This window comes from Brassica napus, chromosome C4 (genome assembly GCF_020379485.1).
Source record: "Brassica napus cultivar Da-Ae chromosome C4, Da-Ae, whole genome shotgun sequence".
NCBI classification, from domain to species: domain Eukaryota; kingdom Viridiplantae; phylum Streptophyta; class Magnoliopsida; order Brassicales; family Brassicaceae; genus Brassica; species Brassica napus.
Genome location: NC_063447.1, coordinates 49,096,560 through 49,114,280, shown reverse-complemented (window position 1 = coordinate 49,114,280; position 17,721 = coordinate 49,096,560). Strand labels below are relative to the sequence as shown.

Here is a 17,721-nt window from a genome sequence, read left to right as displayed (position 1 = left end):
ATCTTGTGGATGCTGACACCTCAAACGACTACCCTGCGCCTCGTCGATGAATTCGCAGAAAAGGAGAATACTAAGGAAAAGGTAAATTACACGAAGGGTCTTTGCCATATCAAAATAAATAAAAATATATATACTATGCTTACTTAGGTTTAAAAGTGTTTGAACGCGAGAAGTAATGTGAAAATAATAATGATTATAGTTTTGAGGTTGAAAATGTGGCTATTTAAAGACAAATTGGACTTAGGCGATTGATTCCGATGTTTCTAAGTTATTGATAGAAAACGACCGTAACTTTACTGTTCTTGGAGCATGCAAGACCCCATGATTGAAACTTTGTAATCGACGATCTATGTTATATATATATACCATCAAAATATTTTAGTCTCGCACTATTATTATCTAATGTCTGATTCACTGGAAACAATAACTCGTGTTTGATTTTATATGAATGACATTTTGTTCTTAGTTATTCGATGTGTGAATCTAGATGTAGGTTTACGCATAGTATTTGATGCTTACATATAAATATATATTGGAATTATACAAATTATTTGCTTCACCTTACTAATGATTAGACTTATGATATCTGCTTAAGTAATATTTTAAGGACAAAGTGTACTTCAATGTTTTTTCCACTAAAACAAATTAAACTGCTAGACTATAGCCCTTGATTAATGATTGTACTAAGAGTTATCTATATAAATATTTATATACATATATATTTTATTCTAGTACCATTAGGTCAGTATATGAATTAAAATGTTAATATGTTCACTATGTGGTGTTCGCCCTAAAGACTCTCTCTGACCCAGTTCTCTAGGTGCCGCCGCCTCTATGGGATTTCTCTGCAATTCCAGCTCGGTGACTCTGTCTTCCACCCTATGAAGCAGCGCACTCCTGTCATGGCTCCGTTGGTGATTTCGTCCTCTCCGCCGCATCTCCGTCCTTCGTCTCCTTCGTCGCATCTCCGTTCTCCTCCCGATCCGCCGCCATGTACGCCTCCTCCTGTGCCGCTTGAAGTCCTCTCTCCACCAAAACCACCAGATCCTCATGACGCATCTTTCGGTCCCGTGTTTCTTCTGCTCTTCGACACATCCTTCGACCCTGCTCAAGCGCTTTCCAGAACTTCAGATTTGGAATCTTTGTTGTTGAATTTGGCGTTTGTTACCGGTGACGGTGTTGTTTCTCTGATGTCCATTGGTGACAAAGTCTTTGCTTCCAAATGCTTGTATCCTGCAGTATGCAGTTTATTTCTTTGTCGGTGCCTTGATTGGAATCATGACCTTATTTTTCCAGCAAGTCCATATACCCTTCACTCCTGTTCATTATGCTTGTCACTGTGTTGGTGGCTTCAACAACAGGTTGCACTATCCCCATCACCACCAGTTGCTCCATGCCTCACCCATTAATACATGTGTTATCTAGATTTTCTAACTTAATCATGGGTGATGAGTTGATATTTATGGGTTGGTATCTTGGCTTCTCTCGTGTTAAATCTCTGTCTCTCGCCTTCACTTTGGTGCGGTTATTTACTGTAGTATGCAGTCCTAAATTTGTGGTATTCAAATCCTTTTGGGTTCAAGTGTGGCAGTTTGTTGGATTGATGCCTTACATAACCACTCATCCCGTGAATCGGGTTCTGTTGGATGTTTACTGTCCATTTTCCTCCTCTATGGAGTTTGTTTCCCTCTGTTTATCATCCACTTTATGTTGTTGTGTTGCAGGGAGTTCAATGTTGAAGATTAGAGATACTTCAAATGCTGAAGTTCTAATCAAAGGCTTTATAGCCATGTTAAGGATTGTTAATTGTGCACTTGTCGCTGTTTCAATCTCGGGATTTATATCACTGATCGTGGTCTCTATTTCCCAAGGCTTCATCTCACTTTCCAGCTTGATGTTCGAGGAGATTAGAGGACTTCTCTACGACATTAGTTGCTTAAGCGTCTTGTATGCCCCTATCTTAATATGTTGTATTTGCTTCTTTGTAATAGCTTGTTATTTGGCCATGATGGCTTTATTATCATGTTGTATGAACACTCTCTCTATTTGTAGAGAGTAAGAATCTATAAAATTGAGGTTTGCCCAAAAAAAATGAATTAAAATATTAATATCTTATTTTATATAACTTTAGCACTATACTAGGTTAAGATCTGCGGTTTGCGCGGAATTTACATTCAGGCGAAATTTACATTCGGTATACAAATCTTTTTACGTACACTATTATTTATTTTGCATTTTTACATATTATAAAATAATAAATAATAAATATATATTAAATAATTAAGAAACACGTAACTATTACATATATAATTAAATTGGCACAAACACATAAATCAAAATAATAACTCTTCTTATGATAAATAAATCAAACAATCATCATATTCACTTATTTTCTATGGTATATAATTAAATTTAAATGATATTAACTAAATAATATGGTTATCTATTAAATAAGACTTCATACTCGTATGTTTTTTTTGTTATCAACAAAACAGACTCCTAAGACTCTACAAACCAAATTGGTAACTATGCATCCATGTGAACGACAAAAGACGGCTGCTTAGTGGCACTACGTGCAAGACAATCCACCCGTGTATTCTGTGTTCTGGGTACATAAATTATTTTCGAGCTGTGGAAACTTTCCTTCAGGATTTTGATATCTTCCAAATAACTTACAAAAACTGTTCATTCTCCAGGTTCCAAAACCATTTTCACCGGTTGAGAACAATCCGTTGCAAATATGACATGAAAATGACGTAAATTCGGCATACATTCCAATGCCCAAATGAGAGCTTCCACTCCCGAGTGAAGGGGTGACGCATCAAAAACCTTCCAAAGTACTATACCATCCATGTTCTGAAAAATCCCCTGATCTTTCCATGACTCATCCGTAAAACACCATATACCTGGAATGATTGGCAGGTTTGTGGCATCTACGTCTGTATTTTGGGCAACCCTTTGTGTCAGTGTAACATGTGCTTCAGTCCCCAATAGAGACTCCGTTTCTGCCAATTTCAAAGTGTCCCTGGGATCGATATCTATATTTCTAAAACTTTATTATTTTGTCCCGTCCTGATATACCATAATATCCAAGCAAATTGATGATCCTCCATTTGTGGAACAACTCTCCGAAACAAATGATCCATATTCGCGAAGAATGATGAAAAAAGAGAAACAACTGGATTCGATGGGATGTTTGAGAGTGCCCAAACTTGTATCGTTGGTGGACATTCAAAAAATACATGGTTTATTGATTCCTCCGGTGCCCCTCACTGATTATCCGTTTAAGCACACACCAATTAACCTAATGTGCCAACAATACCACAATCGAATGGTATGTCATTGTAGCATTTTAGGATCGAATCCACAAGGAACTAATGATCTATAATACCAAGAATACACAAGCTTCTTTAATCTAAGCAAACAAGAATATGAATGATTTTGTAACAAGCTAATGTCCTAGGAATATAAACAAGGTGATCTCAAATCCAATCAAGAAATAAGTGCAAGAACTTTCAATCAAATGCTAAGGATGGATCCATGGGCAAATATAATTGATATAAGGTGATCAAGGTTCAATCTAGGATGTTCAAACAAAACAATCAACAAGTCTATAGGTCTAGATCTCATTCAAAATAGATTAATCCACTCCCGTGATAATAATCCCTATGCTAGTCATGAATTAAACATCAACTCCCGTTGGCTAACACATTCAAGCATGCATAAATCACAAGTCTACTAACCACTTAAACATCTCGGACATCAACTGCCGTTGGCCAAATATGTAAAAGACAATGCTAAGTTCATTCAAGCATTTTAACAAACACCTTTCGGGGGTAAAATAGCTTAAGGTCCAGATGAGAGTGATCAAGTCTAATCTAGCATTAAGAACACTTAGCAAGCATAGAACATTGTTAATCAAGCAATAAACATCCTAAATATCCACTTAATCACCATAATCTATCTAACCCATGAATCACAAGTTCACTACTCACTACTTAAACCCATGTAAGAATCAAGGCTAATCATGGTAATGAGCAAGAGAAACACAAATATAAGATGAAGTACTTCCTTAGATTATCAAAAGATTCAAGCTTTTACAAGTTTAGATAAAGTCTTGAGAGAAAATGAGATAAGATCCAACTTTGTGAGCTACAAGGTATTTATATGATCCTTATAAACCCTAATGGGCTCATAAACAAGTCTGAAAAGCCCATAAAAATCAGAAAAATCGCCCAGAAAAGGGTTTGGAGCGGGTAGGTTGACTGGCTCGTCTGGGCCGCTCCGCCCAGGTTTAGTCCATGCGCGCGGGTCGACCAACCCGGGATGCCTAACCCGCGCTGGGTCGACCGTGGGTCGACCAACCCGCGCTGGGTCGACCGCGGGAAGGAAGGGTAGCTGCGTGCGGGTGGTCGACCCCGCTGTGGTCTGATCGCACTGGGGTTGATATGCCTCTAGTAAATCGACCATAACTCCTCCAATACAGCTTCAAATGACTTGAAACCACTTCCATTGGAAAGCTAACTTACTTTAATATGTTTTCCCAAAATCTTAGCAACAGAAGATATCTTTAAGACCTCCATCCATGTTCATCTTTCACCCTTTTGCACCACAAATGTCTCTAAACACCTCCAAGAATTCCATAGCACACTCCAGACCCTAATAAAGACTCATGTATGCAAAATGCAACCTAAAAATGACTAAATCCTAATCTATATGATCAAAATGTATAAGAATGAATGGCTAAAATCATGCAAATTCATAAGATATCAACTCCCCCACACTAGTTTTTTACTTGTCATCAAGTAAGCTTTTCAAAAACTCAAGAAGGAAAGATATAAAGATGGGAGCTTATAACCAAAAGAGACATTTTCTATCCTTCAACCTAACATCGTAAGATAAACATAGCAAATAGCATGAACCACTCTCTTATTTCACTCTAGCTTCTCAAGGCCTATCAACACTCTTATGCCTCTAGACAAGTTGCAATGCTCATCAATCAACAAGTCTTTCAACCAACTCTCACATTCATTCACACACACACACACAAGGTGAATTCTTGCAAATGGATATTTGATCTCAATCATTTGGCTTGGTGAGAAAAGATGGTCTAATGTGCATAAAGATGGGTTTCAAATGCATTTTTTTTATAGTGACTCACACTCAAGAATAAGAGCAAGAACATTATGCAAAATTTATCTAAGAAAAGGAGCAATTCATGCATACAATGATTTGTTCTCATCATTCTACCTCTTTCATAAATGATTTCAAGCTCTACCCTTCTTCTTTTCATTATCCCAAAACCCAAAGATACACTCACTTTCATCTCTCACCCAATGAACACATTCCCATTTCTTATTTTAGCCAACTAGGGATTTTTATTTTTTTTATTCACTCAGCTCTTTTATTTTTCTTTTCCCCACTCTTCTCATGTTTTTTCTTTTATTCTAAAGGAGATTCTATTTATAAACACAAGAGCCCTCTTTTTTTTTTTTTCTTTTAAATCCCTAGTGGCTTTCTTTCCTTTTCTCACTCTTTTTGGTTCATTTCTTTTTACTTTTTTTTTTACTCAAATCCCAATCCCAAGATCAAAATCAAGCATACGAACCCAACAAACATCCTAGAGGTTAGCTCAAATGAGGTCCTAATGCTAGCCAAAGATGAGAACAACTCATTGTCGCTCCTAATACTCTCAAGATTTTGCACATGACATGCTATCAATAAAAGGCCTCACTCAAGCAAATTAATGTTGGCTTCAAAGAATGGTGAGGGTTAATAGGTATGGAAGTGCCATTTGGGTTAACAAATATTGGTACAAAGAGAGAAAGATAACCCAAATGTGTATAATATCCATGATCAAGTATGCAAATGCCCATATGCAAGAGAGATTAAGTTCATTAACCCCTAGTTCATTTGGAGTTGGTTTCAAGAACAATGTCAATCATCAAGCAAACAACATGTTTCAAGAAGAGTTTTCAAGGCTCGAAGCTTACAAGCTTTTTTCAAGAGATGCTTAAGTTACTTGATATGTTTAGCTAGGATGTCAAATTGAGTTCTAGACATGTGTTCTTTACAAGGTTTCTCCCAATGCATGAATGCAATCTAAATGCTTCTAGACTCAATCCTAAAGATGCAAATGGATCAAGTGAAACTACATTGAAGATTTTCAAAGAAAATCAAAATTTTATGGATTTTCTATGCAAATAAGAATTCACAATGCAATGCATGAGACTCATGGCAAGTAAACAAAACAGAAAATGATGTGAGATAGTAGACTCTCCCCCAAACTTACTTCACACAGTCTCTTGTGTGAGAGTAAGCTCAAAGAAGAGATCTAAGGAAAGAAATAAACATGAAAACTAAATATGTACAAGGTTGGGGTGACACTTACTTGGAGTTATTGGCTGAATTGGGTGGTAGAAGACCCTTGGCCTCAGATTTATTTCACTTGTAGACATGAGCTGAAGCGGAGAAGTGAAAGAAGGTGTCTAGATTCAACCTAAAAAGCCTCAACTATACTTATTAAATAACCTAAAAAGGAAAGATAAAGAAATATATACAATGGAGAACATGGGATTTCCTCCCAAGTGAGCTTGTTTTAAGTCTCTAGCTTGACTTTGTGTGCTTGCTAATCATAAGTATCAAAAGGTTGAGCCAATGCACCTTTGGTCCTTCTCCTACAAGAACAAGGAACCAAGTATGCAAAGAAGCACACTACTGTCCATAGAAAATAGTCAGATTTTTCCTCAAGGAGCTTCACTAAAGATGTGACATGAATTATGAAATGCTCCTTGAGGTTCAGATGATCATAAGAATCAAAAGCATTTGTTGGAGACACAAATTCAACTACAGGCTCAAACGAAGTTTTAACAAAGTAGTCAACTCTATCTCCATCAATCAAATAAGACACAATGTTCATCAAGTTCATCCCCTAAATCAGCTAGTTCAAGAAGAGGTCTAGGTTCATCAAGCATCAAAAACTCAGATTCAAGATCAATTGAAGCACAAAGATAGTTCTTATCAAAACAAACTTCAATATGATCTCTAACTAGCTTTTCTACTCTCAAGTCATCTAGTTTTCTAGTTTCACATATCAGATCAAGACATTCATTGATGAGCACATGAGAATTCAAATCAGAGGCAATCTCTTCAACACATGGCAAGCAAATATCCTCAAAATGAAGTTCTAAAGTCGAATTGCATGTACCTTCCAGCTGGGTTGGTGGAACCCAATAAAATACCTCTTTGAGCTGTTGAGCCATTCTTATCTCAATGCCGGTGAGCTCTCTTCCTTCTAATGTTGCCCGATGTGACATAAGATTTAACCTGAGCATCACTATCATGTCCTCCCTTGTCAACATTGGATTCTCTTTGCAAAGCTCATCCACCTTTACACTCTGTTCTGGTGTGAGTATACTTTCATCAAATGGCTCCTCCATATATGGCTCATCATCATCATCAATGTGATCTTCAAGTGTATCTTCCTCTTCTTGTGGCCAAGCAAAGTGGCTTGCTGCCATCACTGAAAATAGCAAAAGCTAGAATAAAAGGTTAGTAGCTATATAAAAGCAAAACAAAGCATAAGAAAATAAAGCTTAATCTCAAAAAAGTTTGAAATCCTAATGACAAATCTACTTAGTTCCCCGGCAACGGCGCCAAATTGATTATGCATTTAAGCACACACCAATTAATCTAATGTGCCAACAATACCACAATCGAATGATATGTCATTGTAGTATTTTAGAATCGAATCCACAAGGAACTAATGATCTATAACACCAAGAATACACAAGCTTCCTTAATCTAAACAAACAAGAATATGGATGATTTTGTAACAAGCTAATGTCCTAGGAATATAAACAAGGTGATCTCAAATCCAATCAAGAAATAAGTGCAAGAACTTTCAATCAAATGCTAAGGATGGATCCATGGGCAAAGATAATTGATATAAGGTGATCAAGGTTCAATCCAGGATGTTCAAACAAAACAATCAACAAGTCTATAGGTCTAAATCTCATTCAAAATAGATTAATCCACTCCCTGATAATAATCCCTATGCTAGTCATGCATTACACATCAACTCCCGTTGGCTAACACATTCAATCATGCATAAATCACAAGTCTACTAACCACTTAAACATCTCAGACATCAACGCCGTTGGCCAAATATGTAAAAGACAATGCTAAGTTCATTCAAACATTTTAACAAACACCTTTTGGGGGTAAAATAGCTTAAGGTCTAGATGAGAGTGATCAAGTCTAATCTAGCATTAAGAACACTTAGAAAGCATAGAACATTGTTAATCAAGCAATAAACATCCTAAATATCCACTTAATCACCATAATCTATCTAACCCATGAATCACAAGTTCACTACTCACTACTTAAACTCATGTAAGGATCAAGGCTAATCATGTTAATGAGCAAGAGAAACACAAATATAAGATGATGTACTTCCTTAGATTATCAAAAGATTCAACCTTTTACAAGTTTAGATAAAGTCTTGAGGGAAAATGAGATAAGATCCAACTTTGGGAGCTACAAGGTATTTATATGATCCTTAAAAACCCTAATGGGCTCATAAAAAAGTCTGAACAGCCCATAAAAAATCATCAAAATCGCCCAAAAAAGGGTTTGGAGCGGGTAGGTTGACTGGGACGTCCGGGCCGCTCCGCCCAGGTTCAGTCCATGCACGTGGGTCGACCAACCCGGGCTGCCTAACCCACGCTGGGTCGACCGCGGGTCAACCAACCCGCGCTGGGTCGACCGCGGGAAGGAAGGGTAGCTGCGCGCGGGTGGTCGAACCCGCTGTGGTCTGGTCGCGCTGGGGTTGATATGCTTCTAGTAAATCAACCATAACTCCTCCAATACAGCTCTAAATGACTTGAAACCACTTCCATTGGAAAGCTAACTCAATTTACTATGTCTTCTCAAAATCTTATCAACAGAAGATATCTTTAAGACCTCCATCCATGTTCATCTTTCACCCTTTTGCACCACAAATATCTCAAAACACCTCCAAGAATTCCATAGCACACTCCAGCCCCTAATAAAGACTCATGTATGCAAAATGCAACCTAAAAATGACTAAATCCTAATTATATGATCAAAATGTACAAGAATGAATGGCTAAAATCATGCAAATTCATAAGATATCACACACCTCACACAAAAAACATCTCCTTGCATCCCCCTCGCTCACAAGTTTTTCTTAACTGCAATGCATCATGACACTATTTACCATAAGAAATGCTTCATTTTTGGTAGATATCTTATTTTCCAACAAAAAACCTTCAAATTATCAACCAAAGGACCAAAAACTGGTAGCGGTTTTTCCTTATCAGGATAGACATGTTCTACTTGGTAACCACATTTCACCATATATTTTCCATTATTTGTGAAATGTCATCCGTCTTTGTCAGCAAATTGTATCCAACTCAAAGGTATACTTTCTATGAGTTTTACATCCTAGGCATCCACTAAAGCCTGAATTGCCTGAGAATTCCATGTTCTTGATGATGTCATGATGAGAGAATCGACTGTAAGGTCAGGGTAAAGATTATGATGGTTATTGTTTGCTGGTCTTGGAGGAGTGGTTGAGAGCCAAGGATCATTCCATAAAGATATTATTGATCTTGATCCCACCCTTTTAATTAGTCATTTGCTTACTAGAGATCTAGCTGAGACAATACTACGCCAGCCATATGACAGGGAGTATGATCTAATCGATTCCAAAGGTGATGCATTCCTGAAGTATCGACCTTAAAAAACTCGAGAATACAAAGTATTTGGTTTCTCGATTAATCGCCAAAGCTGCTTTCCTAGCATGGCCGTATTAAAATCCGTGAGATATTTAAATCGCAAACCTCCTTCATAGCCGAGACAGCTGTCCCGCAGATTAAGGAATCCGCAAAGGATAATGTCATAAGATGAGCAAGACTAAAGAAAGAGAAGATCGGTCCTCGTCCACTCAGAAAGCTTTTTCTCATCAAAGGGGGACGGAGACGGTTAGTCAGCATTCCACAACCAACGAGCAGCAAACTTCTTGCGACTCTAATTGAGAAAAACCCAACAACGGCTGTCTGATATCATCATATCTATTTTGACCTAAAAGCTTCTTTTTCCTACCGACCGGAGGAAACATAGATTCTCTTATTTAGATGGGTTCCTCAATCTTATGTCCAAATTGGATGAAGATTCTGGAAATTTATCAGCTGGCTCGATACCACCTCATATTCCTTTAAGATCTTTAGAATGGTTTGACACTTCTCTTTTTAGGCCTTACAAAAAATAGACTATCGCCTGCAAAGAGTAGGTGAGATATCAGAAGACAGGCTCTGGCCACTTTCAAACCCGTTAGTTGCTTCCCTCTCTCCGAATTTTTAATATTTGCGATTAAAGCCTCCGTGCACATGATAAAAAGATAAGAGGATAAATGGTCCCCTCGTCGTAAACTTCTCTGTGAAACTTATATGCCCTCTTGGATGACCATTTAATAAGACCCGATACTGAACCGATGTTATACACTCCATCATTAGTTTGATCCAGAGAGAATCAAACCCCATCTTGTGGAGAAGGACTTTTATAAAGTCTCATTCCACCCAATCATACGCATTACTTATATCTGTTTTGATTGCCATAAATTTGTTTTGGCATGACTTGTTAGTCCTTAACTCATGAAAAATTTCATGAACTATAATAATATCATCTGAGATGAACCTTCCTGACATAAATGCCTATTGTGTTTCCGATATAAGTTTGGGAAGGCATGACTTTAATCTATGACATAAAATCTTAGAGATGATTTTGTATCCCACATTACAAAGACTTCTAGGCCTAAGTTCTGTCATCCTTGTAGGTTGCTCTGTTTTAGGAATCATGCATATGTTTGTAGTATTGAGCCGTGGGTCCATTTCCCCACTAACGAAAAAAATTACTAACCAGGTCAAGCAAATCCTTTTTAATAATAGGACAAGAGCGTTGGAAAAAAATAGTCGTCATACCATTCGGTCCTAGAGCTTTTCCTGTGTGCATCTTTAATATAGCGCGCCTGACCTCCTCCTTCGTAGCATTCCTTAACAAAATCTGGTTCATGTGAAGGGTGATACTTCATACTTATATGATTTTATGAACATTTGTATTTCTTACAATAAAAATTTTAAATTGCTGCAAAAGAAAATTTCAATGTGGACTTTAATAATTTTAGTAATTTAAAATTGTATTTGAAAATTCAATGAAAATTACAAAAAATATATATTAAGTTCTCAATACTTGTTCAATCCAAATTTAAGAACTAAAATATTTATTTTATATGGTATATAAATTAATTTAATCAGTATTAAATATATATATATATATATATATATAATTTTAATATGAATATCTATTAAATAGGAGTTTCTTTTATATAGTTTTATAATCATTTGTATCTTGTTATAAAAAAAACTCAAACCATTGATCACAAATTTTTAAATGTGTGACTTTTTTAGTAATTTAAATTCGATTTTAAAAATTCAAACTAATAACATATACGAAAAATCTAAATTTTATTATATGGTGAGTATGATTGTTTAATTTATTTTAATATTATAAAATTAAACAAATATGATGAATGATATAATTTTTTTTTACTAAATATCTATTATTCAAAATCATTAATTGTAATATATATATTTTAACCACATTAGGTAATTCTATAGGTTTTGTTTAAGGAAAGAAGTAAACTATATTTTTGTACATTAATAATTAATTTAAGATTAGTTTAATAAAAGTATATTATATGTTTAGATGGACCAACTTAATTCTCTAATAATTCTAAAAATCATTCTAGTGATGACACATGTCATAGGTAAAAAGTTGTAATGCTTCTCTTTTAATATATAAGTGATGATTTATGGCATATTGTTCTTAATCTCCTTTGCAATGTTGAAAAATGAAAGTGATAATTAGCATTTATAATTGGGGTTAAGGTTTTCTAATTCAAAGTTGATGAGTATCGAAGAAGCTTAAACTAGCTAGTCACTAAATGAATTTTGAAAATAGTAAATGATATTAGCTATACAAACAATACATCACCACATGATCACACATCTAGAAAAAAAGTACTGTATTGAAAATCATTCAAACTATATGAATCATATGATAACATCTTTGATATAATATTTATTCATAAATATAATTTGATAACAGAAAAATATGTCGGATTTGGAATCTGACATCATCCAGTGAAAATTTCATTGAGAAGCGGAACATACAACATATCCAAATGATCAAAAACAAAATAAACACACATAGATCAATCATTTGCATGTTATACATAAAAGAACATGAGGTAACATGTTAAAATATATTAAGCATCATGGAAAATTACATGGTTACAAACTCAATAGGTGCAACCCGATTACAAGTTTTTGTAATGAAATTGTTTGGAATTGCTTATTCCTATAGATTCCAAATTTGTTTTACCATTTGAATGGAACAAAAAACAAATCTCATTCCAATGATTCTTTTTGGAATGGCTGAAAAAAAATGGAATATAGTTATAAAACATTCACGATTAAAAAAGCTCATGAATAAGTGGAATGAGTGGAATGAAATTCAATTTTTTTTATTCCCTAACTTCTTTTATTCCATTCATCTATGTTCCATTTTTTTTTTAATTCCGTTCATTCATGATATTCCTTAAATTGGTAACCAGTTACAGCCAATACATTTTTATCGTTATCAAAATTATATTGTTGATGTTAGTAAGATAACATAGTAGTTAAGAGATGTTGTCACTTGTCATGTAATTCATAGAGTTAGTGTAGTTTTTATTTTTGTTCCGAAATGTGGTCATGTGGTGGCATATTGTTGTATAGCTAGTAATTATTTTTCCTAAAGAAAAATAAGTTCCAAAATGATATAGATACATAAGCCCTAAAAAGAAGCTATCTCTTCATTTTTTTTGGTAGTTCATATACTTTTTCAAGAAGTTTCAGACAGGTTAAGTTAGTTATCTTCTTGTTACATGGACTCATACCCTTGATTTTGGACTCTTTATTTTTAAATGATCAGTTGCATATGTGAAAACTGGAATCTAAACTATATGTAAGAATATCGTACTGAATGAAATCTATTGTTCTAAGAAAGGAAGAGACATAAACATGTGAAAACGGAAAATGAATGGTAGTTTTGCAAGAAAAAGGTTGGTGATGGTTTGAGATGCACACTCTATATATATTTGTTATTTTATTATCTGATTTATGATATTAAATTATTAATTGATGGTTAATATTAATGTTCTCAAGCCCTCCGCAATAAAGTGTTTGCTATTCAAGGAAAGTTGTAAGCATTTGCATGTTAGGTTTGCCTCCCTGTAATATTCTCTTTTTCTTTCTTTGCTAAACTTGTTGTAAATTTTTAGTATGTATGTCTTATATATTCTTACAACTTTGGTTAATATTAGTACGTATGTCTTATATATTATTTAGTTTCTTTGTCAGCATGTTCTTTAATTTTTAAATCCAAACTAGTAGTTTTGCCCGCATATGCAGGCATAATCTTTTTACAAATATTTATTAGTTTAAATCAAACCAGTACGATAAATTATTATTTATGTTTTCAAAAAATTAAATCAAACATCAAGTTATTTATATTTGATAAAAAAAAGTTTCATTAAAAACACTCAAATATTAAAAATATTTTAGAAAATATCTTTATGCAAATGCTTTACTTGATAAATATTTAGTTGTAAATTTTTGTACATCTTAGTTTAAAAAATTTATAATAGAAAAATATTATTTTAAGATAACAATACAATGTATAAGAATTATTTATTTTTTAAATATGATATTATTAATATAAAATTCTATTTAAATTATATAATAATATACATATATAAATTCATTAAGATAACAATACAATATATAAGAATTATCTTCTTTTTTAAAAAAAAATTATATGATTACTATTAATTCGTTTTAATTATATAATAATATATATAAATTTATTAATTATATAATAATATATATAAATTTATTAATGATATAAACAATATTAACCAGTTTAACTTTTAACGTGAGAGTTCCGTAGCGAAAAATCACTTCGCAAATAATAGTATAGATCGTAAAATATTTTTTGAGAATTTCTCTAGTATATATTATTAAGAGGTCAAGGTCAAAAGGTATTTTTAAATACAAACGATAGTGCTACTGCTAGGCTGCTAGCTCAACAGGAAAACAATGCTTGTAGTCTTTGTATATACACATATATACCGATATCAAATGTTTCTAATCTTTGTAGATATATACACGCATGCATATATAAATATTTTTATATATTCGGATTAATGTGGATATAGAGAGATCTATAAACATTTAATTTTAATTTTATTTATTTTCTAATAAACATGTCACGATATATATGGTTCTAAGAGTGTGTACAATGGTAAATTCTCACACGAAGAATCTAAAGATATCCAAGTAATATTTTGTCACACAGCTACTAGTTTAAAAATAATTAAAATATTAACATTTTAAATTTTTGAGATAATGATGCTCTTGAACATCTCTAACTTTATTTTATTTTTCACTGTAAAATAGAAATTGATTTAAAAGAGTTTTAACCCAAATTTCATTTTTCACTTTATAATAGAGTAAAAAATAAATTTACTATATAATAGAATAATTCATTTTTTTAACATTCATTTATTTTGTATTTATTACTCTATTTTTCACTTTTAAAAAATAAAATAATATTAAAGTAGAATTCAACTCTATTATAATGTTATTGAATTTCGAAGAACAAATTGATAGATGGTTTAACACTTTTTCAAGTTGGTTATAAAGATTGAGGAGGCCCAGTTTGGACTAAAATCTTGAAAAATATTAAGAGCTTCTGTGAAAATATCATCAAGCTGAATCTGAGTTCAAAAAGGAACGGTGGAAATGAGACCACCTTTAATAGTATGACGGCCAACTTTTTTTTTCTTCTTTTTAACACATGACGGCCAACATAAAAATCAATTTTAATATGTTTTGTTCATTTGCATAAAGCAACAGAAAACATATAAATGTTTGCTTCGAGGAACTCCAAGTCCAAAATTCGCTATTTCATCCATTCACATAGACATGGCCATTGTTGCGTGATACTCTCTCTACCTCAGTGGAAAGAATATGACCATATCATTTGTTTCATTGTATTATGTGATATTAGTCTTAAAAAGTTACTGTGTACAGTCATTCAACCTCTAACGTCTAAAACGTTATATGATAAATTTAGATTTTTATTTAAGCAGTTAAGTTACAAACTATAACAATATATTTTAATCAAATAAATAATATGATTGACAAATGATAAAATTCACATTATTTAATTTCTATGAAATAATATATTATTTATTTAAATAATAATGTATTTTAATATTTAAAATAATAAATTAATGATTACTTTATTTCACATTGATAATATAATTTTTATAAATAATAAATTATTTATTATTTTAATATTGTAATATTTTAAACGGTTTACAAGTAAATTATTATGGTTCTGGAAGGTTTAGCACCATTCAACTAGCTCCTACGCTTTATGAAACAGTGAATATAGGAAAACTACCAAATAAATTTATATAAACAGTTGAGGGATTTGTCGTGTTAATTAATAGACATGCAATCCAATAAACCTTACAATATAAACATATTACGAAAAACAGATCATAGTAGGAACATATGACCTTGACACCCTTTTAAATGAGTTATTCTCAAGTGAACCTCTAAGTTGACCAGCTAATAGGATTTCATTATTTCAAATTCAATATCTTTTAAAAAAGAAAATAAAATATTATCAAGTAATATTATATTTAAAAAAAAAAAAAAAATAAAATAGCAGTTACAGAAAAAGAATTAAAAAAATATTTTTAACATCGTCAGCAAAACACTAAACCCTAAATCATAATCTCTAAACCCTAAACCCTTGGGTAAACCTAAACCCTTGGGTAAACCTAAATCCTTGGGTAAACTCTAAACTTTTGGGTAAACTCTAAATCCTGGGGTAAACCCTAAACCTTTGGATAAATCCTAAACTCTAAATAAAAACACTAAACCCTAAAACTCTAAACCCTAAATCCTAAACCCTAAACCCTTGAGTGTTTTAGTGTTTAGTGATTTTGATTTAGAGTTTAAGATTTATCCTAGAGTTTAAGATTTATCCTAGAGTTTAGGGTTTACCCAAAGGTTTAGGGTTTAGGATTTAGGGTTTAGAGATTAGGATAGAGTTTAATGTTTTGTTGACGACGTTAAATTTTTTTTTTTTTGTAATTACTACTATTTTTTATTTATTTATTTTTACTTTTTAATTTTGAAAAAATAATATAATTTGACAATATTTTGTTTCCGTTTTTAAAAGATATCGAATATGAAATAACACAATCATATTGGTAGGTTAACAAGAATAAGTACTTTTAAATCATCCACACTCATAACACGGGAGTGATCACATTCACCTAGCTGAGATAATTGTATAAAAATGTGAGATAAGCAAATCCCAAACGATAATATTGCTGGGGATCAAAGAACAAGAGGCTTCTTTTCAATAAAAAAAAAAGAAGAAAGAACAAGAGGCTTGTTGTGGAGGCAAGTTTGTGATTTTGTCTTTTTCAAAAAAAATAAGTTTGTGATTTTGTTCGATGAAAATATAAAGCTGGGTTTCAATGAGTAAGAGTGTTCACAATATCAAATATTCAAATGCATGAATCCCTTGCGAAAATAAATTTGTTTCTCAACCATGTGTTACTTTGAAGTTTTCCCTGCATTTTATGTGAAAACTTGTAAATTAATCAGAAAAACTACTAAATCAATTTTTCAAGCATTCAAATGTAGGTAAATAATTAATTAGCCGCAAGTAAGAAATTATCAGCATCTATGAAAATATTAGCTGCGTATCATCTCTGAGTAAGTGAACAAAGCGTAGCCTATATATAGAACTATACATAAACCAGTTTTTTTTTTCAAAAACGCTGTAAGTTTATAAATAAGCAGCATTAAATCAAGAGAAAAGAACTAAACTATACAAAACCAACTCTTTTTACAAGAATCAAGAGAAAAGAAATGAGACGAGGGTGTCTATCTTTGTTTTCTATCTTCGTTTGGGTTTTTATAACTTGGAATCATATTTAACTTCTTCAGTTACCCTGTTTATTTGGCATGTATTGGCATTTGGTTTGTGGAGTCAACCATTATAAGTTAAAACGCTTTATTAAGTCTCTAGTCCACTTAATCATAAAGTGGTGATCTAGTGGTAGTGGTAGGCGAACTTTAGAATTGCTAATCTACGTGGATTTGAAGGCACTCTACTACACAAAGCCACGCAGATATGAGTGTATCTTGCGGCTCATTTGAATACCAGAATGAGAATTCATCCGTGAACAACATTACTTTTTTTGAGATTAGTCTGAGCCTCTCTATGAGTCTAGAATATCCAATTTTTTTTAAAAAAAATCTTTAGTCCACTTTGAAATCAACGTTAGGGACTGTTGGTTTGATCGTGTCTTTTATTCCGTGTGGATCTAAATTTGCTAATTAACCCACAAACCCCATTGGGTCTCTTAATGAATATTTTACTAATTAAATGTAATTAAAAACCTTGTTTAAGAAACACATTGATTCATACCCTCCAATGGTAGTTTCTTATTTAGGGGTTCTTAAAAAAATGTTGTTTTTTTTACTCAAAAAAAACAAGACCAAA

At 33.0% G+C, this 17,721-nt stretch overlaps 1 long non-coding RNA gene across 2 annotated transcripts; it reads left to right on the top strand.

Moving 5' to 3' along the window:
* The first annotated feature begins 165 nt into the window (after positions 1-165).
* LOC125586342 lies at positions 166-10,061 on the top strand. 2 transcript variants are annotated; one of them, XR_007322832.1, is made up of 2 exons: positions 166-1,361; positions 1,725-10,061. It is a non-coding gene; the product is annotated as an uncharacterized LOC125586342 (long non-coding RNA). The 2 variants fall into 2 exon arrangements; XR_007322831.1 differs by having other exon boundaries at positions 166-1,466.
* The last annotated feature ends 7,660 nt before the right edge of the window (positions 10,062-17,721 follow it).